The sequence below is a fragment of the Kogia breviceps genome, chromosome 10 (genome assembly GCF_026419965.1).
Source record: "Kogia breviceps isolate mKogBre1 chromosome 10, mKogBre1 haplotype 1, whole genome shotgun sequence".
NCBI classification, from domain to species: Eukaryota; Metazoa; Chordata; class Mammalia; order Artiodactyla; family Physeteridae; genus Kogia; species Kogia breviceps.
Genome location: NC_081319.1, coordinates 85,588,199 through 85,610,239, shown reverse-complemented (window position 1 = coordinate 85,610,239; position 22,041 = coordinate 85,588,199). Strand labels below are relative to the sequence as shown.

Genomic DNA, 22,041 nt, shown 5'->3' with positions numbered 1-22,041 from the left:
AGACACACAACTATTCGTGAACTTTTATCACATACCTGGACTAGAACACATGAATTCGAACAAGGACTTCTGTTTCTCCACTAAGAGCCCGGAAAAAGACAAAATAAAGAAAGCCCCACCACCAACCTGCTTTAATTTTGGAGACAAAGTGATGTTCATCCCCTGCCCTAGAGAACACTTGACTTTCAGATAAATTCAAGTAATGGAGAGGTCTTGGTTTCTAAAAAGTCAGCCATCTCTTTGTTTCCTTCCCATCCTTTCCACTGAATTCTCAAAACGTTGAGAAGCAGATGCTCAACAGCAAGTGAGTACGGTGGAGGAAGGAGACGTTCCTTTTCAATAAACCAGACCCCGTGGACAGTATTTCTGCTCAAAGTTTGTCTTTTGGGGACTGGTGGAATTGATGCTGTTTCCTTTTACAGACAGGTTAAGAGATCTGCAATTTCTGCAGAGATAATCACTTTACGTGGAAGCTGATGGAAGAAAATGGGACTTTTATTGGTCTTCTAAGGAAACTTTAGGACCATAACAATAACCAGTATAAATCAAAGAAGAATGAGATCAGCCTAGGAGCAATCTCATTTCTTCGTTTTTCACAAGCCTTAACAATAACCTTATCTATTCGTCTCTCTCTCTCTCTTTTTTTTTTTTTTTTGGCCACGCCACACAGCATTTTAATCCCACGACGAGGGACTGAAGCCCTGACTCCTGCAGCAGAAAAGCCGAGTCTTAACCCCTGGGCTGCCAGGGAAGTCCTGTTACCTACACGTCTGAATGCATAACTTTAAGTTCTCACTCTACCTACTCTTCGGAGGCTTTCTAGTCCTAGCCACATACATGTCCAAACTTGAGGTTCAGAGGTGTCCACAGAATTCCAGATTCAGGTTATAATGTGTGTAGGTAGACATCCTCAAGAGGCTATCTTGTAGGCATTTAAAATATGTCATACCGAAACCCAAACTCAACGTTACCCCTTTATTACCCCGCCTTATGCTCCCAACGCAAAAATAAATCAACAAACCAATAACAACAACAAACAGAATTCCCACCACTTCCCCTGTTTTTATTAGCTTTGCGAAAGGCATCACGGTCTGCATAATCCAATCTACCTGTAAGTCTTCCTAAGTGCTAAGTATTGGACTCCAGTAAGAGTCCAAATCCTGTGTTATTATACCACGTTACCTCAAATTTCTCCCTTGCCTTTCATCACTCAATTCACTGTTTTATTTGTCTAGCGGACCCTTGAAAGCACCTCCGAAGTTGTCTTTCAGTCTAGATTAAGACAGAGCAAAACATCACTGGATTGTATACATTTATGACTTTCTCATTCTATTGCTGCCCTGGATTTGCCCCTCAATGTCTTGCTTTTCAGAAGCTACTCCAAGCCAATGGCAGGATGTGAGAAGTGACGGAACACTCTAACATGCTCTAAAGACCTTCCTAGAAGAAAGCCAAGTTCCATCTAGCTTCCAAATAAAAGTTGGAAACAGTGTAGGGAAAGAGGAAAAATGACTCCTCAGTAAGAAGCAGGGCAATCATCAGTTATAGATTTACTGAAGTATAGGGTCTCTCTGGTTGTGTAGCTCACTGGTAGAGCATAAGCTAAGCATGCAGGAGAATCCAGCTAATCTTGGACTCCATTATTGCTCTTCCCTTTCCTCACGAATACTGTATTTCAAGAACACATCCAAATTTCCCCATTAAAAAAATTCTTTTGTCATTTTTTTCCCCTGTTCACATCCAAAGTAAATCCATTACCCAAAAGATTGCTTTTAAGCTGATCTATTTCAACTCTATGACTCTGGTATCTACCAACCTAACTGCATCAGCACAAGTAAGATAAGAAATAAGAGAGTGATCCCATGCTCCCTTTTGTTCCATATCACAGTTTACCCAGGAAAAGGAAAGAAAAAGATACAAAGGAAAGGAAAAGAGGCTCATAGTCAATTTTTGTTAATGGATTCCTTTGTGTTCTGGGTTCTGCCTGTGTCAATTAAAAGACTGAAGACTGAGGAACAGAAAACCTACCCACTGATTTTCTCTCCTCCCACTCCCTTCCCACACCCATTGTTGCTAGTAGTTGAAACTAACTACCAAATGTGGCAGGATATCAAACACCAACTTTCTCAAAGTGAGAGAAAAAGGGAACAACATCTCTCAAGGATTGCTGTGCTTTCCAAACTTGAAAGTGGAGAAAATTATTAGTGCTGATGACAGTAGAGATTTGGTCAACATAGCTCAGTCGGAAGAGCTCTAAAAGGCTGGACTAAAATCAGGATTCCCTCCCCATGATTTGAAAAGCCCACAGTTTGTGTCAAAACAAAATCTCCTTCCTGTAACATGTCACCCTAATACAAATGCTTCTGAATTCACTTTCTCAAGAAAAGGGCTTAGAGGGCTAAGGCAAGAAGAATTGGAATTGAATGCCTTCAGTCCCTGCCTTCACCAATAAACACTTATGTCCGGTATTTTCAAGCCATTAAATGAAAAGCTTCCTGGATTACTTCCATCAATATCATATGAAGATCATGCTAAAGAAGTATATAGTTCAGGGCTTTGGACTCATGGAGATCATTGGCCTTACACAAAGCTGAAAGCATCCCAGTGAGAAAAGAGCTATTACCTCTCTCTTTCCCACGCGGCCAATACAATCAGCTTGGAGCTCCCCAGGACCTCCTCGAATTTTCATGTTCTGAAGAATTGCAGCTTTTCCCACTGTGAAAATGGGTTCCTTTAGGGAAAGCAGTTTGACAGTTTGCTGGGTTCCCCAATCTTGTTTCGCTGCCCTGTGTTTGTCCTTTCATTCCCCCAGTCTAGAAAAATATCACTTTTTTCTTTTCTTTTCTTTTTTCTTTTTCTTTTTCTTTTCTTTTGCTGTGCTGTGTGGCTTGCGGGATCCTAACTCCCCGACCTGAAACTGCATCCTCGGCAGCGAAAGCCTGAAGTCCTAACCACTGGACCACCAAGGGAATTCCCATGACAGTTTTTTTCTTTTTTTTTTTTTAAGTTGATAGAACTTTAGATGTTTTTTAGTTGATAGAACTAAAGATTTTTTCCCCCCTGAAATCCTTTGTAGACATAACCCTCAAGAGGTAGGGGGATGTGGAACCAGAACTGAAGACAATCTCAGGACATGTCTTGATGCCTGAGCAAACAATGAGTGTCAGCTGGATAAAGGATGTTTGTTGGCCGCCATCGGACCCAACCTGGTGTGGAGTTCAATTCGGCTGCCTCTGGACTGAAAAGCACTTCATCTGAGCCAGTACTGCTGGAGATTTGTGTTGGAAATCCGTGACTTTTCCAGGCGAAAGGAAGTAATTTTCACATAGTTTCTTCTGAGTGGACCTTGAAGCAGGCTAACAGAAGTAGGAAAGTCCTAGAATCAGAGACTGTGTCAGTCGGACTGTAACCTGAGTGAAGCCGCTAGACAATATCCAGTTTAGTAATTTCACAAATGATGGAATTTAACCCAGTGGATTTTCTCCATCAGAAAATAAAGCCAATCTCAAAAGTAGTTTGGTTTTTTTTTTTTTTTTTTTTTTTTGCGGTACGTGGGCCTCTCATTGTGGCCTCTCCTGTTTTGGAGCACAGGCTCCGGAGGAGCAGGCTCAGCGGCCACGGCTCACGGGCCCAGCCCCTCCGCGGCATGTGGGATCTTCCCGGACCGGTGCACGAACCCGCGTCCACCTACATCGGCAGGCGGACTCTCAACCACGGCGCCACCACGGAAGCCCTCAAAAGTAGTATTTTATAAATGATCCCCTTAGAACCCCAGGAGGAGGGGGTGTAGCTCAGTGGTAGAGCGCGTGCTTCGCATGCACGAGGTCCCGGGTTCAACCCCTGGCTCCTCCATCTGGGTTTTTTTCCTCATCCGCCCCTTTCATTTTTGTCATACATTTTGCCACGTTTCCTCTGCTCCCATTTTAAAAAATATGTAGTCCAATGGATTCCCTTCGATATTATACCATTTCTACTCCATGGGCCTCGGAGCAGGGAATCCGAGATAAGCAACGGAGGTGCAGGGCACAGACGCCAAGTATATTTTGGTGAGTGAGTGGGTGGACCTTGGCCCAAGGTAAGGTGACATTTAGCAAAGCCTTTGCCACGCGAACTTTTAAAACATGATTTGGAAGACTGAAGAGCTAGCTCACGCTCGCCGAAATAGCTTAGATGAGCAAGCGACCAACGGATTTTAAAGGTTAGACCCTAGGTTTGGGCAGCACAGTCATTTTAAATCCATGTTAAATCAACTTCCACAGGAAATTTACACAAAATATATACTAGAAGACACCTACTAACTCCCCACCATCCCCTCAACCAAAACACGTAGCTGAAGTAAATCTCAGAAACCCTGCAAACAGCAGAATTAGATTCCTTACGTTCTACATTTCCTCGCTGAACTTCACTTTTCTGTTCTTAAATCATTAAATGAATTAACAACACCTCATGTAACACCACACTGATGTCCTAAAGGAAGATGTGGCCAAAGGTGTTTGGGTGGAAGTAAGAATAGATATATTATTTGCTTGTATTTAACAAAACAAGCAAACAGAAATGACAAACAGAAACAACTTGTTTAAGAATCAGTACAAACTACAGAATATCATTGCTCTGCACTTTGTTCTCTGTGCAAGTCGAGTGTTGGGTGAATGCACAAAAACTGTTCCATTTTTCTTTACCAAAACCTTTGCATGATAACTTTTGTATTTGAAAAAGATGTTTTAAAACGTGAAATCAAAAGTTTTAAAATGACATCTATTTTCCCTCATTTGGAGAAACTAAAATCATGTTTCTCCTAGTTCCTTCAAGATCACGAGAAAGCAGGGATCAGTCACAAGCTCAGCTTCCTCTGGGACTCAAACCCTGGACAGATGCTCAAACCAGCCAAGCCACTAAGCTCCCTTCCTACCAGGGCCATCTCTGGGCTGTCTCCAACCAAGTATGTTGTTGTCAAGCTGCTGTCTAAACCATTTCAGGGCAAAGATTAAGTGAATGAGTTTTCCTTCTCTTTGACTCTCATTCTCTAGACTTCTGACGTGGGAGAGTAGACAAAGCAGTGAAAAACAGTTTAGACCACCTTTTTCCATTTTGCCAAACACAGATTCTCAGGACATTATTCCTTTTGCTCTTTACAGCCTCACTGTATTTAGCATGGAGCCCTCCTTCTGCCTTAGGGAATCTCTCAGGCAGCTGTCAAAAGCCATGAAACATAAGAAGTCCCCATAAAGAACAGTACTGTGGCCACTGTAACCCATGGGGGAATACATATTGTGGACCCGTTTTTCCAGGAGAAGGGAGTATCTAAGCCCTAGAGCTGTGAAGACTCAGCCATGGCCATGCATAGCCCATGTTAACTCAAGTGGCTTCAGGCTGGAACTCTGAATGCGTTGCTGCTTCTCCCGGTGGCCTCCACCAGAAGGCAGATCCCACATCATCACATCGGGGGGCCCTGCACCTCCAATGCTCCTGGCTGTCAACCCCAGCTGGAAATGCTAGAACAAGGGTGCAAAGGAGCAGAACCTGAAAAGTTCCCTGGGGAATTCAGATCCAGCTGGAAAGAGAAAACAGGTCACTCTACCAAACTCTGGAGCCCAGCGAAACTCCATACTCTGGAGCCCTGCACTTCAGTGGCTTTGTCTTGGGGACTGTGCAGTTCTGTTTCTGAGATCCACAATGACGCTTAAGGGAGACACTTCGGAGGCTGAGCAAGAACGGCGAAGCAAATTAAACTTTTATAACAACCTTCCCACTCCAACCCGATGCTCAAGCCATCACAGAGATGCAGGGAATAGACACTTTCCTCCTGTTGCCAAAAATCTGTGGTGACCGAAGGTGAGTTTTAGGAGTAATCCTAAATCATTGTGTCTTCTCTTTTATTTTTTCTCACGAGTGGGAAATCTGTATTTTCCTGAATATCGGAATCAATTACATATATATCAACTCTTCCATTCCTCCCCTTCAAAAAAAAAAAAAAAAGCCCGAATGAGGCTTAGTTGGCTCTGGAAAGTCTCTGAAATGGGCGCTTAGAGGCGAAACGACTTTTAAAAGTCACTTGGTGAATAATATAGGCAGCCTGAGGCGACTCACGAACACAGAGATAAAAGGTTTTAGACTAGAATGCCATGTTCCCGAAACTGGGGAGCCGTTGGATCACTATAAATATACGTATGCCCATTTCTACCTTGTAGCTCCTGAGTGCACTCAGAATCACGGGATGGGATGGCGCGGGGGTGGAGTTCTATAGGATGGAAATGCCTCCCCAGATGATTTTGCTGATCATCCAGGTTTGAGAACTGTTAATCAAGAAAGTGGAGCTGCGGGAACTGAAGTGAGCTGCTGGGAAACAACTAGCCTGGAGGAAGCAGTGAAACGGAATGAAAGGAGAGACGGGAAGGGAAAGTGGAGGAGAAGGTGAAGCAGCAGGTGATGAAGAAAGTGGATGTGGGGGGAGGAGGCAGGTGGCTGCGGTTGGGGAGGAGGAACTAAAAGAGGAAAGGGCGAAAGAAGACTTGGGACTAGGTCTTTACGATGCCCACTATTTGGCTGGCCCTGGAGGTAATTTGCGCCCGCGTTGCCTCTGTCTCCTCTGCTCCCTCTAGGGATGCAGGAAACCAGAAGGTTATCTTCCTCCTAAGGGAAGCGGGCTTAAAAGCCTTTGTGCCACAGGAAGGCGCAACCCTTTTTGCCCGAGTCTGCCTTTGAGAGAGACTAGCTGCTCTTTCCAATACCGGAAATAACTTTTTCAACTAAGGATTTTGGAAGCCTCTGAGATTCGTGAGAAGTGTCTTTCCCACGGACAGTATCTTAAACACTCCTTCACCGAGAAAAACCTGGGAACACAGCGCTCCGTGGTTGGTGATTGGACCGACCTTTTGCTCCCCAACCAAGGTTCGGTGGTGCGGTGAAAGCGCGGGGGCGAGTGGGGAAAGGAAAAGGAGAAGGAAAATTTCCTCTGGAGCCCGCAGCCTGTCCATTGACACAAACCAGCTCAGAGGAAGACGGGGTCGGGGGTGGGAGGGGTAATCTAAAAGAATTTTCCCAAAGGCCCCCTTCCCCCTTTTCTCTTTCAGTCTGTCTTTTTCTTCCCTGCTTCTTAATAATAATGAAAAACATGCAGCAAGGGAGAATGGACCCTACATGGCGTACTCGGTGCTCCGCCTTCAGGAGACTGATTCTGAGCGAGCAGTTTCTGTACTTAACTTGGTTCCTGGCGTTATTGCAGTGAAGTAGTCAGGTTGCGAGCTCCAAGGAATGTCAAGGCCCATAGTCACATGATTAACCGAAGGATACACAAGTTAAGGTCTACACAAAGAAAAACCGAGAAGGACCTCAGCTGTGAGGGAGTTCATGGAGGTGCTGGGGATTGAACCCAGGGCCTCGTGCATGCTAAGCACGCGCTCTACCACTGAGCTACACCCCCCCAACCTAAATTCATTTACCTATTGTCCCATGTTATTTATTTATCACTGTATGACGGTGTTAGCAAGCCAAAGTCCATTATGTTCAGTTCCTCTGTTTCTGAAACCTCTGGACTGACTGCGGTCTCACAGCTAGGGCAGGAAAAAGAGAAATGGATTCTGGACCGAAAAACCCTTAGGTCTTCCCACAATCCTCCTCCCCATCACGGACTTTTAGCCAACTGCCTCTTGTGTCAGTTCTAGTCCACCACGAGGGAGAGTCCCAGAACTGAATCTTCTGTTATGTCTTCAGATTCTCCCTTCTTTAGAAAGTCCTCCTCTGCCTACGAAGCTGCCAAAAAAATGCAAAACGTAGTGCTGGGGATACAAAGGCGCGCTCCGTGAGTGCAGCCGAGGGAATGTAGGTCCAGGTGTGAAGTTAAGACAAGAGGTGAATTAATTCACAATACTTGACCGAAACAAAGAGCGACAAGTATGTGTCTCAGGCAGTCTTGCGTGCTCTTGCAAACCACTGCGTTCGGCATCTGGACTCGGGACGTGACAGCGGCTTTGTTACAGCGATGCTATCGCTCTGGTTTTGCAGACAACACAAGAATGGCAGGCAAGAGTAGAAATGTGGGCGCTCCTGTTGTTACAGCATCACTTTCAGATCAGAATATTTGCACAAGGAGGAGAGCGCAAGGGAAGCTGCGCGCAACCTGCGAAACCAATTCGCTCTCTGTAAACCTTCCCTATGCCTGGACAAGTCTGAAAATTTCATCAGTACCCAGGGCGCAGAACGTCGACACCTCCCACCTTTAGGCAAACATTGGTGCGACTGTTACGCTAGGTAAGATTTTTGGATAAAATCCTAAACCTTCTGTCAGGAGAGGGAATGGGGAGGAGAGGACAGGTACCGAGCGGGATGGGTTATATTATCACCATACTAGAAAGACGAGCGGCTGGGAAGTGGAATAAGCAGAAGAGGTGTTGGAGAAGGGAGAGTGGCCTGGTTCTTGGAAGGGAAAAGGAAGAAGCCAATGAAGGGGAAGAAAAGAGGCAGCAAAGGAAGAAGATAGAAGAGGACTAGTTCGGAGATGGGTCTCAATGGAGAGGCTCAGAGGTAGAAGTGACCAAGCCCGGCATTTCTGCTACACTTTCTGCAGGCCCTCGGGAAGAGAAGAAGGCTCCTTCCTAAGGTAAGTGATTTGAAAGCGTGTGTCCCACAAAAAGATACGTCCCGTTTTGCCCAAGATTTTGTGACTCTGAGAGTGCCTTGCTCCACTTTCTGTCACGGCAAACACAGGCTGAGCATTTTCAAGGGCGCACCTGTGGTTGCGTATCTCTGGAGCAGTAGACCCCGGTATTAGAGATTTTAGAAAGGCGACGTTATACGTATCCCGATGCAGCGTTGAGTTTAGAAACAAATTCCAACCGCAGTTTTGTGTTTGGGCATTTCAACTGCCATCAACTAGTTTTTAGCGTGTTTGGCTTTAAAATACAAGGGAAAGTGTGGAAGGAAAAGGTTAAGCAGTGACTAAACGTTTTTGGTTTGAATACATTCTCACTGAAACCTTCATTCTCTTGCGTAGCTCAGTTGGACCTGCATCAGGCCCTTAGTCTGAGGACCCAAGATTCATGACCCGGTTCTAGTGTAGACTCTTTCACTTTCCCCATAACTTCATGTATACATACATACACAAACGCCTACTGAAGCCAGCTTCCATTTGGAGCACGTTACTAATCACATGCTTATTCTTTTGTTTTAGCCTCTTTTGAATGTTATTTAAAATCATCATAGAAATCAGACAGTGGCATAGGTCCTATAAGTCACCCTCCTGTTGAATGTGGGTGCTAACTGGTACAAGAGCCCTGTTAGAAATGCATTCACTCTCTGCAGCAAAACCTTTGCTCTAAATCCTTTTAAATGCTCTCTTCTCTTGTATATCTAAAAGAGAGATCATTTTTATTTTATAAAAAGAGTTTAACTTTAGAACAGTTGTAGATATAGAGAAAAATGGAGAGGACATTACAGAGAGTTCCCCTATACCCTGCACTCAGTTTCTCATATTGTTAACAGCTTATAATAGGATGATACATTTGCCAAGTTAATGAACTCAAATTGATACATTTTAAAAAATGGAATCTACAATCTATTCAGATTTCCTTAGTTTGCCTAATGTACTTTTTCTGTCCCAGAATATTGAATCAGAGATGCAAGAGAGGATCTAGTTTAATTATTTTTACATTGGTGAAATTTATCTCAGTGGACTTTCCCTTGCCAACTTTTAGGTTTCTCAAAACCATCCAAAAATGGCACTGATATGTTATGAAGAATTTCTAGGGCAAGCTGATTTTTAGTGTTGAGCAGGTGCCTTTCACATACAAGGTCTTGAGTAAAATCCCTGTAACTCCATGTGTGTTCCTTACTCTGTACCCAAATCCTTCTTGCACCTTTTCATTCATTTTCTCATGATTTCCCTGCTCATATGACAAGAAAACCAATGATTCAGTGCATTGCCTTTGCAGCTGTTCCAGTTCTATTCCATAGACCTTGGTTCCACATAGGGTGGTTATTTTGGTAAAAGGAAGATGGGATGGGCGAGGAAAAGTTGAGGTGCGGGGGAGTCCATCCTAAATCTCCACCAAAAACAAGAGGCCCAGGGTATTCCCTGGGGTCCAATGGTTAGGACTCTGCACTTTCACTGCTGAGGGACGCAGGGTCAATCCCTGCAATCCACACTATGAAGCCAAAAAAGAAAAAGGAAAAAAAACCAAAACAGTTAAGAAAAAGAGGCCTACCCCAACATTAAGAGGAAGTTCACCTTCAGTACAGGGCAAAAAGATGGAAAGAAGAGGGAAAATAAAGAACCTGACAGACATTTTTGTTGAGTCTCATAATTTTTGAGTCATGAAATAGACAGCAGATGGAGGAACAGAGATGCTTCCCACTGAAATTCCCTACCCCTCTTCCTTATTTACTTTCAGCAATGGTTTGCTGTTTTCAGTGTACAAGTCTTTCATCTCTTTGGTTAAATTTTTCCTAAGTATTTTATTTTTTCAGATGCTATTGTAAATGGAATTGGTTTTTAAATTTCCTTTTCAGATTGTTCATTGCTAGTGTAGGGAAAAACAACTTACTTTTGTGTATTAATCTTATGTCTTGCAGTTTAGCTGAATGTGCCTGTGCTCCTGGACTTTACTCTGTTGGAAGGTTTTTGATTACTGATTCAATCTCTACCTGTTACAAGTTTGTTCCGATTTTCTAAGTAGGAAGCTATGCTGAATGTAGAAGGAGGATCCCTCTGCCAGGTGAATTTCTCAAATATTGGTGCCCTGTATTTATAACGAAGGCAAATAGTAGAAAGGTTAGAGAATAATCCACTTATTAGCTTTGAATAAATTCTCAGGATAAGTTGAATTCCTGAGCTGGATAGTTCAGTTGACAAGCATCAGACTCTCACTATGAGGGTCCAGACTGCAAGTGCATGTTCAGGGTTTAGTATCTCCCCTAGCCCTCCAAGCACATATTCTGAACTCTTCGATAGAAACTCTTTGAAACCCAGCTTTCTTCAGAGAAATGTTTGCAGTCAACTTTTCTTCCCCTTCCTATCCTTTTCTTGGCCACTGTCTACCAGTTCTAGAGAAGGATTCTGAGCCAGAAAATCCAGGGTCATTATGGTATCAATAACTATACATGCGTTAGCATTTCAGTACTGGGTATTATCTGGTGATTAGATGCCAATGACAAAACACAAGGTACCAGTAATTAGTGGGCATACTAATTTTGCTTTTTTAAGACTCTTGCCTCATTTCAGGTTTTCTTCTCAAGGTCAGCCCTTAGAAAGTCAAATGAAAAGGATTCCATTTCTTGCCTAGCAATAAGCAAACGACCACGAAAGGACTCGAACCCTCAGTCTTCTAATCTGGAATCAGATGCCTTATCCATTAGTCCACATAGCCAGCTGGTAACTGTTCATTTTCAAACCTGAAAGCTGAAACGTGGTAGGTTTCTGTTTTCAAATTTCTAACTTCCTTGGAAAGAAGATCTCATTCATAACATTCCTGCCCCAAAGGGAATAAAACTGCATCAAGTTCCTGACAACAATTACTTAAAATTAATCAACAGTGAGGTGATCAAAAGTGACACAGCCTTTGAAGGCTTTCTTACCTAAGTCTGATGCAAGTTAATGATGATGCAAGTTCACTGGAGACATATGAGCCAAGAACTAGAGTTTGCAAAGAAGGGATGATGATAGTGTAAGGAGAGGGAGCTTCAGAGTTTGGTATGTTCTGACCCCTTCCATCTCAAAGATACAATGGCGCATCCTCCATGGAGAAAAATCTGTAAGCTCAAACAGGAGCAGCAGAGGGTAAGAGCTAGGGCCTGGACTGAATGAGTCTGGTTAGACCAAGGAAATGCCTTCTGCTCTTTCCTACGAAATTGTTTTCGTTAAATCCCTTTCCTTCTTGAAATGGGTTCAATAAGAAGCATAGATTGGATAATGGTCCCCTGTGGTTTTCCTTTTTGGAGAACTACTGGCTGCAGTAGAAGCTGAAGAATGTAAATCCACACCACGTTGGGCAGAATGCCTGGCCAGCAGGAGCTGTTCCACGTGGTTCCCACCCTCCCATCAGCCAGCTCCAAGACTCCCTTACCAAAGGAATGTTTGGGGGCAATTTCATCCATCCACAGAGAGGGACCCATTATGGAACACTTTTTTTCATCTTCAAATTCCTCCTCCTTCAACTCTCTTTCCCCCTGTCTACAAAGGCTGCAAGAAATATGTACAAGACAATGCAGAGAGAGAGAGAAACAGAAATAGTGTGAGTGTTGCCTGGAGAAATTTAGGTGAGGTACTTGGCAAGAAATGAAACCCTCTTTGTCTAGCAATGTAGTCTGAAACTTGGCAATGCTTTGTCTAGGGGATGTAGCATCTCTGGTTCTGAAAACCTAGAGAAGGAAGACAAAGAAGAGAAGAGGAAGGAAAATGTTCCTAACGATTATAACATCTCTCTCAAACAGAATCTTCTTAGCAATGAGGAAAATTCAAGAAATCTGACTTGGGAACTAATACATGAGGGATAAAACGAATTGTCCAAATATGTGAAGATAGATAAGATACTAAGGGAAAAGCTGAGACTATGGGCCTGGATAGCTCAGTCGGTAGAGCATCAGACTTTTAATCTGAGGGTCCAGGGTTCAAGTCCCTGTTCAGGCGTAGTTCTGTTATATCTTTATTCATACAGGAAGAGGTTAGGGGGAAATGATATCCTGCTTTTTTACACTGATTAAAACTTTGCTCATTGCTTTATAGGTGTGAAAGGATTACATGATAAATTTACCAACCCCAAGGGGCAGTCTTAGGAAGTCATTTGGAATAGGGATTGCCGACCTGAAGATTTGGATTTTCTGTGGTTTTTAGAAGAGAGTCTCTTTCATCAGTTGACTGGGGAAAAAAATCAACCAAGACTTCTGAATTCTTAAAAACAAAGGGGCAAAAAAGTCTTGAAACCAGAGATACATGACACTTTACCCGTATAGAGAAACAATTCAAATGACAGCAGCTATCTATCTCATCAGAAACCATAGAGGTCAGAAAGAGTGGCACATTTTCCAAGTGCTTAAAGAACAGAATTATCAATCCAGAATACAATATCCACAGAAAATATCCTTCAGGAATGAAGAGAAAATCAAGATATTCTCAGATAAAGGAAAACTAAGATAATTTGCTGCCAGCAAACTACCTTAAAAGAATGGCTACAGTAAGTTCTCCAAACAGAAAGGAAATGATAAGAGAAGGAATATTGAGTATCAGGACAGAAGAAAAAAAACATGGTAAGCAAAAAAACATGGTAAGTACAATAAACTTTCCTTGTCTTGAGCTTTTAAAATTATGTTTGAAAGTTGAAGCAAAAGTATAACACTGTCTGGTGTGGTTCTAAATGTATATGAAAGAAATAGTTAAGATAATTATATTACAAGTGACGAATAGTAAAGTGACAGAAAGGGAGGTAAGGTTGCTACATTTCACTTGAACTAGTAAAATGGTGACACCAGTACAGTCTAAGTTAAATATCTATAATGGAATTCTTACAGTAATGACTTTTAAAAATCTATACAAAAGGATACAATAAAAAATAGTATAGATAAATGAATATGGAATTCCAAAATATGTACAAGTAGTCCATAAAAAGGCAACAAAAAAGAGAAGAGAACAATAAGAATAACAGAGAACAAACAGAAAACAAACAAAAAAATAAAATGCCAGACTTAAGCCCTACATACCAATAATTACATTAAGTGTAAATAGTCTAAGTGCACCAGTTAAACCCACAGGGTAGATTAGAAAACATGACCAAACTATATGCTGTCTGTCTACAAAAAAATTCACCTCAAATATAACCTGTAAATATATAGGCAGTTTGAACTTAAGAGGATTTTTTTTTAAAGGCATGTCATGCAAACATCAATCAAAAGACAGCAGGAGTAACTATATTAACGTCAGATAAAGTCAGTTTCATAACAAACAAAATTATCGGAGGCAGAGAAGGACATCATATAATGATACAAGTGCCCATCTACAAAGAAGGGCATAGTAATCCAAAATATGTATGCACCAAACAACAGAGCTGCAAAATATGTGAAGGAAAAAAAACACCTGATAAAACTGAAAGACAAAATATGCAAATCCACTATTATAGTTGGAGACTTCAACGTCTCTCTCAGAATAACTGATGGAACAACTAAACAGAAAATGATCAAGGATATAGAAAAACTTGAAAATGCCATCAGCCACCAGAATCCAATCAACATAGAACGGTTCATCCAATACAAGCAGAGTACAGATTCTTTTCAAATCCATCAGAACGTATTCCAAGATAGAACATATCCTGGGACATAGAATAAACCTCAACAAATCTAACAGAATTGAAAGATACAGTGTGTTCTCTGACCGTAGTGCAAATTAGTCACAGAAAGATAAGAGGCAGATATTCAAACACTTGGAAACTAAACAGCACAGTTCTAAATAACCCACGGAACAAGGAGGAATCTCAATGGAGATTTTAAAATAACTAGAATGAAATAAAAATGAAAACACAATGTATCAACATTTCTGATACACTAAGCACTTCAAATTTCTGATACATATTAAAACAGCACTGAGAAGGAAATTTATAGCACTCAGTGCATACAACAAAAGAAAAATCACAAGTTAGTCATCTACGTTTTCACTGAGATAGACAAGGGAAAAAAGTGCAGAAGAAACCTAAGGCAAACAGAAGGAAGAAACTAATAAAAGCAATACCCTTGTCAACGCTTGGGCCAGCACCATGGTTGGGAAATCCGGCATCGGTTTGTCTCCCGGGCTCTTGCAGCTCTGGTTCTGAGACGCACAAAGACCAAGGTGGGGACAAGAACAGACAGCAGGATGCTGCATCGATTTTTTGCCCCTCTTAGTATATACGGAATCCTTTTCTAAATGAAAGAACACCAGGGGGCAGGTTCAGCCTCTGGACCCGACGTGCAAAATGAACTCGACGGTTGCCAACTTAGTTCTTGAGATCCCATTGTCCCTGTGGAAAGGGGAGACGCTTCCCACCTTCAGCCAAAATTTGTTCCGACAGTCAACTCAGGTACTAGGTTTGGAGGAAATTCTAAATTATCTCTAATGGGCTAAGCCAGAAATCGACCTTGTTTAAAAGCTCCCCACGATGATTCTGAAAGTCAGCCAGGTTTGGCAGTTCTCGGCTTTAGAGACTCCCAAGACAAGTGAGCTGATGTGTTTGGGAAAGTTAACACCAGGAGGGAGATAAGTGCGTCAAGGGGAAAGAACGAGAGCAGAATACAGGTAACGATAACGAAAGGCAGGCTTGGAGTCCGCGGCTTCAGCGGCCACAGGAAGGTGGAGGAAGAAAAAAGTGGACGAGTGCTCAGGTTGGCATCAGTTTCGGATGGGCGGAGAGGCGGTTACGCGTCTCTGCTGCGCTTCCTCTGGGTACGAGGGGAACAAGCAGGCCCATTCCCGGTAAAAGAAGTGAGCTGAGAGCGCTTTCCCGAAGGAAGATCCCCTTCGTTTTGTCCGACTGCCGCGGTTTTCAGAGAGCCTCGCTGCTCTTTCCGTCGTTGGAGCACTTGAGAGAAGTCCTGCGGTTGAGTTTCTGTTTTTAGTGTATCCCGGTGGTATTGGAGGTTTCAGACCGCGCGGCAGGGAGGCCACAGTGTCCGGATCCCCACGTGCTAGTGGTCGGAGAAGAGCGCAAGGTAGAAGCAGGGACCGCCTTTGTCTTTAGACTTCACCATCTGAGCTATACGTAGTAGAGTGTTTTTGTTGTTGTTGTTGCTGTTTGTTTGTTTAATGTGTTGAGCTTGGAATGCAAGACATGGAAGATAATAGAGGTAAGGCAGTAACCAAGTATTTTTAATTTGAAATGGTTTTCAGAGGCTGAACTCTAGATAGTTCGGTGTGTAGGTTGTCATGACTTTAATCTCAGGGCCAAGATTTCGAGACTGTTCCTGTTGGCATCCCGTTCTTTCTCCCACTTCCTTTTTGTCTTTCTTCTGCTTGTTGAAGTCGTCTTGCTGAGGTCGAGGCTCATAGCAAGAGACGAGGGACTTAACCCGAATCTATTGGGTTATGTTTTTACTTTGTATATGTACAGGACTGTAACGGGGAAGAAAAGGGTAGGAGAACTAAATCTGTATTCCTTGAGGTTTGAGGGAAAAGTCAAACCAAGGCCTGGAGATGCCGGGGATCGAACCCGGGGCCTCATACATGCAAAGCATGCGCTCTACCACTGAGCTACACCCCCCTACCTGAAAACAGTGCTGATAATGCTTCTTTGGAATAAATTTTATTTCCTGAGGCTCTGGATCCTTGGGTGTCTTGGCGGTAGAGGAACCAAAGAAGGATACTGATGCTTTAGAGTATGAAACTTGAAGTGGAAGGCAAAAGATTGGAAACATGTCAGATAACCAAAAGAAGTTGCCACCATAGCTTTAAAACATAGTTGGGTCTCCTATTATGCTTGGCAAGAGATCAAATCAAGTCCCAGTTTTTGGACCTTTTGATTTCCTCCAGATATGTCTTAACCTGAGACACAAGGCCATTGAAATTCAGCTTCTTTCCTGCCTAAAACGCTTCATGATATTTGTTGTTTGCTCCATCAGAATATTAAGGACCAGATTTGATGGAGGAAAGCCACAGGCAGTAAAAAACCCTAGAGCGATGCATTCAACATTGCAGTGTAAGGGGCTTTTTTTCTCTTCTAATCTAGGCACCCGGCTAATTTAGCAGGCCCCTCCAATAATACAAAATCTCTTCTTCATAAGCATTCATAAGGCATAAATGAAACAACAGCTTCAGGGATGGAGAGGAATATTAAATTATGAAAGCGAGACCAAAGACAAATAGCCGCAAGACATTAGGGATAAAGGGGAAAAAAAGTATTTATTTATGTGTTTGTTTGTTTGTTTGTTCATTTATTTAGGGAGGGAAAGAAGCCATGTCACTACCAAACAGAAGAAAGTGCAGAAAAAGGGTAGGTTTTTAAAATTCTTTTGGAAATGGGAGGAAGTCTGGAAGATGGAGAAGATGAGCAAGTTTTGCTCATGTTAAATTCAAGATCTATGTGGCGCACACTTGTGAGAATGTTACATGGTGAACTCAGACAATTACCCCTGCCTCCAGCTTTGGATCTGTGAGTAATCAGTAGATACAACTATGTGGAGGATGGATAAAGACACAAAAGTATTCTCATTAGTGATATTCGTAGGAAAATAAATTTGCTCCCAGACATTTCTTGAACCCCGGGATTTATTGTGGTTAAGACTGTGTTCTTTGAAATATATAAAAAGACTGCAAGATAACCCATTTCCTGGCACCAGATTTGCAGTGGCTAACCCTTTCTCCTTCTGGTTTGCTCATTTATGGACTTTTGCCAATATTCATAAAATAACATTGAGTTCCTTTTGAAGTCGGAAGAATATGGTTTGTCTGACAGATTTGTTCTTTCAGTTGGCTCATGAAACTTTTAGCCCATGAAGTGCTGAGGAGGATTTTCTTGACTGTTTGATGTTGTAAAATATTAGGTTTATGATGCTTTCCAATATTAGGAAGGTTTGCAGAAACACTGCTTGGTCATAATTTTGTGCTACACCTGGTGAAAACTTCATGTCTATTGGGGTCTCAGGAATTCATAATAATAAGGTATGCCTTTTTTTTTCTTTTTGCCCCATGAACAAAGTGGGGATTTTTTAAATTAAATATTTAGAGTTATAAAAATTGTTGCGTAACTATGTTGTACACCTGAAACTAATATATATTGTAAATCAACTATACTTAATTTTTTAAAAAATCTATAGCCATCTTCAGACTATGGATTCATTTAATACAGAATTCTTATCAGGAATTAAACTTCTAAATTGAGAGACAGAACATACTCATGCCATAAATACTCAATTCAGAAAATCTGAAAATCTATGACGTGTATGTTTAACCTTGCATTGTCCAAAATGGTAGCCACTAGCCACTTTGAGTATTGAACACTTAAAAATTGAGATGTGCTGTAAGTGTAAAATATATATCAGGCCTCAAAGACTTAATATGATATTTAAAATGTAAACTATATCATTAATAATTTTTTGATTGACTATTTAATGATGTTTTTGATACACCAAGTTATTTAAATATTCTTCTTCAATTAAGACCACTTATTTCTATTTTTTATGTGACTACTAGAAAATGTAAAGTTACAAAAGTGACTCATTTATGGCTTTATTATATTGCTATTGGACAGCCCTAGCTACAGAAGACATGACATGTTTAGATGCTGTTCTGGGAGAACACCAGAACCAAAGAATATGGAGCACAGTCTACCAGTTTCCTACTATGTGTGGACATGACACAAAGCATTCACTTGCATGATCTCCTTTGGTATTTACAGTATCCCTTTTTACATAGACATCATTAGCCTCATTTTTTAGATATTGAATGTGAGGCTAATTATGTTTTGTGAATCACCCTAGACCTCCCACTTCAACAGAATGTAAAGGAATCATTACTGTGTTAGGCAATAAAATACTCAATGATGCTGTTTGTCCAATCAAATACTTCTTAATGAAATAAAATGCAAGCTTCTGAATTGAGGAGGAATAGATTGTTAATGGATAAGTTTCTAATGCCAAGTTCCTGTACAACGAATGTCCCTACCTTGACGTTGCTTCTCAGTTTGTACCAATTTTCCATTTGCAACTTGATGCAGTTCTGATGTTGAAATAGTGTTGGTTATTTTCTTCTGACAAAGTGTCCGAGAGCTGTCGGTGGAAAACAGACACTATGAAACTGACACAGAAATTTGAAAAGAAGAAAACAGTTCAAAATGACACAACAGTGACCTATTATCCCTAACAAAGAGTTTCAAGAAATAAAGTCAAAATTAAAAGGAAAAAATGGGGTATTGGTACCTGAGTCTTGACGACTTTACTGTCCATTTGCTTTCATTTTTCAGTATTCTAGGTTCCCTTGTGAAAATTCAACAGAATAATTCTTAAAGAAGTGCTTATTTTCATTCTTTCCTGGATAACAAAACAGAAATAACTTAAGATGTGCAAATTCTAGACGGGTGGAAGGCTGAGGAATGAATGTCTTGTCAAAAAGAAAACTCTGCATGTTCTTGTAATTGTTTAAAAGTTCAATGATGTTCAACAAAGCTCCTTATTCTAGCAGTTTAAAAATGGGGTGGACTCAAGACACAAACCCATATTTTCTGATTGGAAAATTTTCCTTGCATATACCACACCCACATACATACACTTACACAGTGTAGTAGTTCTTTTTTCTGCAGGTTTCCCCACCACCACCAACAACAATTCTTGTGATTAAAAAGCACACACACAACATAAAGGCAGAAATGAATTGTAAGTGCAAGGGCATGTAGCATATTGGAATTTCCTAGCTCCTAGGAAAATAATTTCCTAGGTTTTGAAACTTTAAATAAAATATCACTGTCAGTAAACACTTCGTGGAAGACACTTCACACACACACACACACACACACACACACACACATCCCTTGATCGCGCTTGCAAAAAGCCGTAAAATTTGTAGTTATATATAGATTTTGGGGATTGGGGCATAACTGTCGTGTAACGGGTTAATAATTACACCACAGTAAAACGCTAATGCCGAAACCCGGGATCGAACCAGGGACCTTTAGATCTTCAGTCTAACGCTCTCCCAACTGAGCTATTTCGGCCACCTCGAAGAGCTCCCTTTAGCTGTTCTCCCAAAATTTAAAGTTTTCATTTGTGGGGGCCAGTCTAATCTTATTTTGTTCAACATCACCCATTCGTTCGCCCCAAAATATATGGGCTCCCCTGAAATCCATGTCTAAAAATAGGATCCAGTTTTAGGAGACTGGATGGGTTGGTAGAGGAGGAGGGACGTATAGGGGGAGAAATGGATTTGGCTACTCCGCTACTCAAAGACAGCTCAGAAAACTAAGGCAATTCAAAATGAAATTATCGAGCCTAGTCTTTCGGTTCTTTTTCTGTCTTGCTCTTCAATGACAAGGCTAAAAGGATTATTGAGCACGTTAATATGGAGAAGGGCTTCTTGCTTCGGCTTGAGGAAATCCGGAAGGAGCCAATTCTTTTCTTCTAGTCACTTCCTTTCCCTTGTCTTCCTTGCGCTGACACGTGGTTGTTGGTGCGGAGACACAGAGAGTAGAAACCGGAAGCATTTAAAGGCAATCCATCGGATAATGTGTCTATTTCCGTGTGAGCAAGCAAAGCGTAAAGGGAGAAAAATAGATGCACGTGTATGATTTCCAGCCCTCTCGTAAGGAAAGGATAAACCACCACTGAACTACATACACCTCTCACGACAGAAAGGTCGTGAAGATCATCTTTGAAATAATAACCATATTTCTGAGGGGGGTCTTCAAAGAGACGGTAGCTGGCCAGATAGAAAAGCCACTGTCTCAAATCCTACTATTTCTTAAACCTCTAAACTGTATCCTCTTAAGCTGCTACACTAGGAGAAATGTAAGGGTCGCAAGTCAAATAGCACCGTTTCTGCCCTTAACACATTTCATCCTATCAGCTCTTTCCGAAGTTCCCGCCCCAGCAAACTGCCTGGAGGCGTTTTTTTCTGCACCCACCAGGAAAGATTTCCAGATGGAACTTTTTATTTTTTTTTCTGACTTCAACCTCTCTCTCTTTTTCTCTTTCCTATTCTTACAAAATTTTTCAAGTCCTATCCTTCTTAAGAAGAGATGAACTACAGTCTGAGAGAAGATATTTCAATATGTTTTACAAAAGACCATTATCTGTGAAGAACTTCTACAAAACACTAAGAAAAAGACTAAAATCTCATTAAGAAAGAGCAAATTAACATGCACTTCACAAAAAGAGGATACCCAAAATAGCCAATAAGCAATTTAAAAGCTGCCCAACATAATTTGCTATGAGGGAAATGCAAATTTAAAAACCAAATGAAATAATACTTCTCTTCACCAGAATCAATTACCTTAAGAGAACTGACAATATCAAGTGCTGCTGAGCATGTGGAGCAACTGGAATACTCACTCACACAACTGCTGATGAGACCGTAAACTGGTGCACACACATTGGGAAACTATTTGGAAATATTGACTAAATCTAAATTTACATGTAAGCTATGCCCCCAAAACTCCACAGCTCCATTTATACCCAAGATAAATGCATGAGTATTTCCCTTGAAAGACAAATATAGGAATGCTAGTGACCACATTAGACATTTCAGCCCCAAACTAGAAGCACTCTAAATGTACATTGACAGCAAAATGAATTAAAAAGTTGTGATGCACACTATTCATACAATGGAATATTACCAAGCAATGAAAAAGAACTGCTGCTACTAGCAACAATATGGATGTATCCAACTTTTTAAAGATTGAGTGCAAGAATCCACACTCAAATTAGTACATATTGTATGATTCTATTTATATTATTTCAAAACGCAAGAAAAACTAATCTATGGTGATAGAGGTCAGAGAGTGGCATTGATTGGGATGAGGCACAAGGAAGCAGCTGGGGGCTGAAAAATCATGTATCTTTGCCAGAGCTGTTGGTTACATGGGTGTATGCATACGTTATAACCCATCAAGCTGAATCATTAAATTTCACGCATTTTTGTTTACATTAATTAAGCCTCAATTTAAATAACAAGAAAAGAAGAAAAAGGATCTCCTTGGATACCTCATTACCTCCAGTACATCTTACCTCGTCATTAGTGCTTTTCAGATTGTGGTCTGCAGACTGGTGCCTGGCTAAGAATTGTTTTTTACCTATCTGTGAGCATTAGGAACTTTTTATAAGAAGTGAACAGTGCCAGGACATAGGACTCCTTTTGTTAAATAAAATAGAAACAATTTCAGGGGCTTTCAGGATTTCAGAAATAATAATCTCTGGAATGAGGAAAGGGCAGCAGCCAAGAACCACCTGCTAAGTGAATTTTAATAAACCCCTGTGTATATCTGGACAGGTTCTCAAATCTCAATCTCCGATTCTGAAAGGGTCGAGCTTTTTGCCTTTAGCCAAAATTTGGTGTGAGTGGAAATTTGGATGCAAGTCTTTGGATGACTTCCTCTAAAATTATTT

At 41.3% G+C, this 22,041-nt stretch overlaps 5 non-coding genes across 5 annotated transcripts; 2 read left to right on the top strand and 3 right to left on the bottom strand.

Annotated features, from left to right (window-relative positions):
* The first annotated feature begins 3,780 nt into the window (after nucleotides 1-3,780).
* On the top strand, nucleotides 3,781-3,852 carry TRNAA-CGC (transfer RNA alanine (anticodon CGC)). The gene has a single exon. It is a non-coding gene; the product is annotated as a tRNA-Ala (tRNA).
* A 3,496-nt stretch (nucleotides 3,853-7,348) lies between these two features.
* On the bottom strand, nucleotides 7,349-7,420 carry TRNAA-AGC (transfer RNA alanine (anticodon AGC)). The gene has a single exon. It is a non-coding gene; the product is annotated as a tRNA-Ala (tRNA).
* Nucleotides 7,421-12,546: 5,126 nt separating this feature from the next.
* TRNAK-UUU (transfer RNA lysine (anticodon UUU)) lies at nucleotides 12,547-12,619 on the top strand. Its single transcript has one exon. It is a non-coding gene; the product is annotated as a tRNA-Lys (tRNA).
* Nucleotides 12,620-16,139: 3,520 nt separating this feature from the next.
* On the bottom strand, nucleotides 16,140-16,211 carry TRNAA-UGC (transfer RNA alanine (anticodon UGC)). The gene has a single exon. It is a non-coding gene; the product is annotated as a tRNA-Ala (tRNA).
* A 3,371-nt stretch (nucleotides 16,212-19,582) lies between these two features.
* Nucleotides 19,583-19,655, bottom strand: TRNAF-GAA (transfer RNA phenylalanine (anticodon GAA)). Its single transcript has one exon. It is a non-coding gene; the product is annotated as a tRNA-Phe (tRNA).
* Between the last annotated feature and the right edge of the window lie 2,386 nt (nucleotides 19,656-22,041).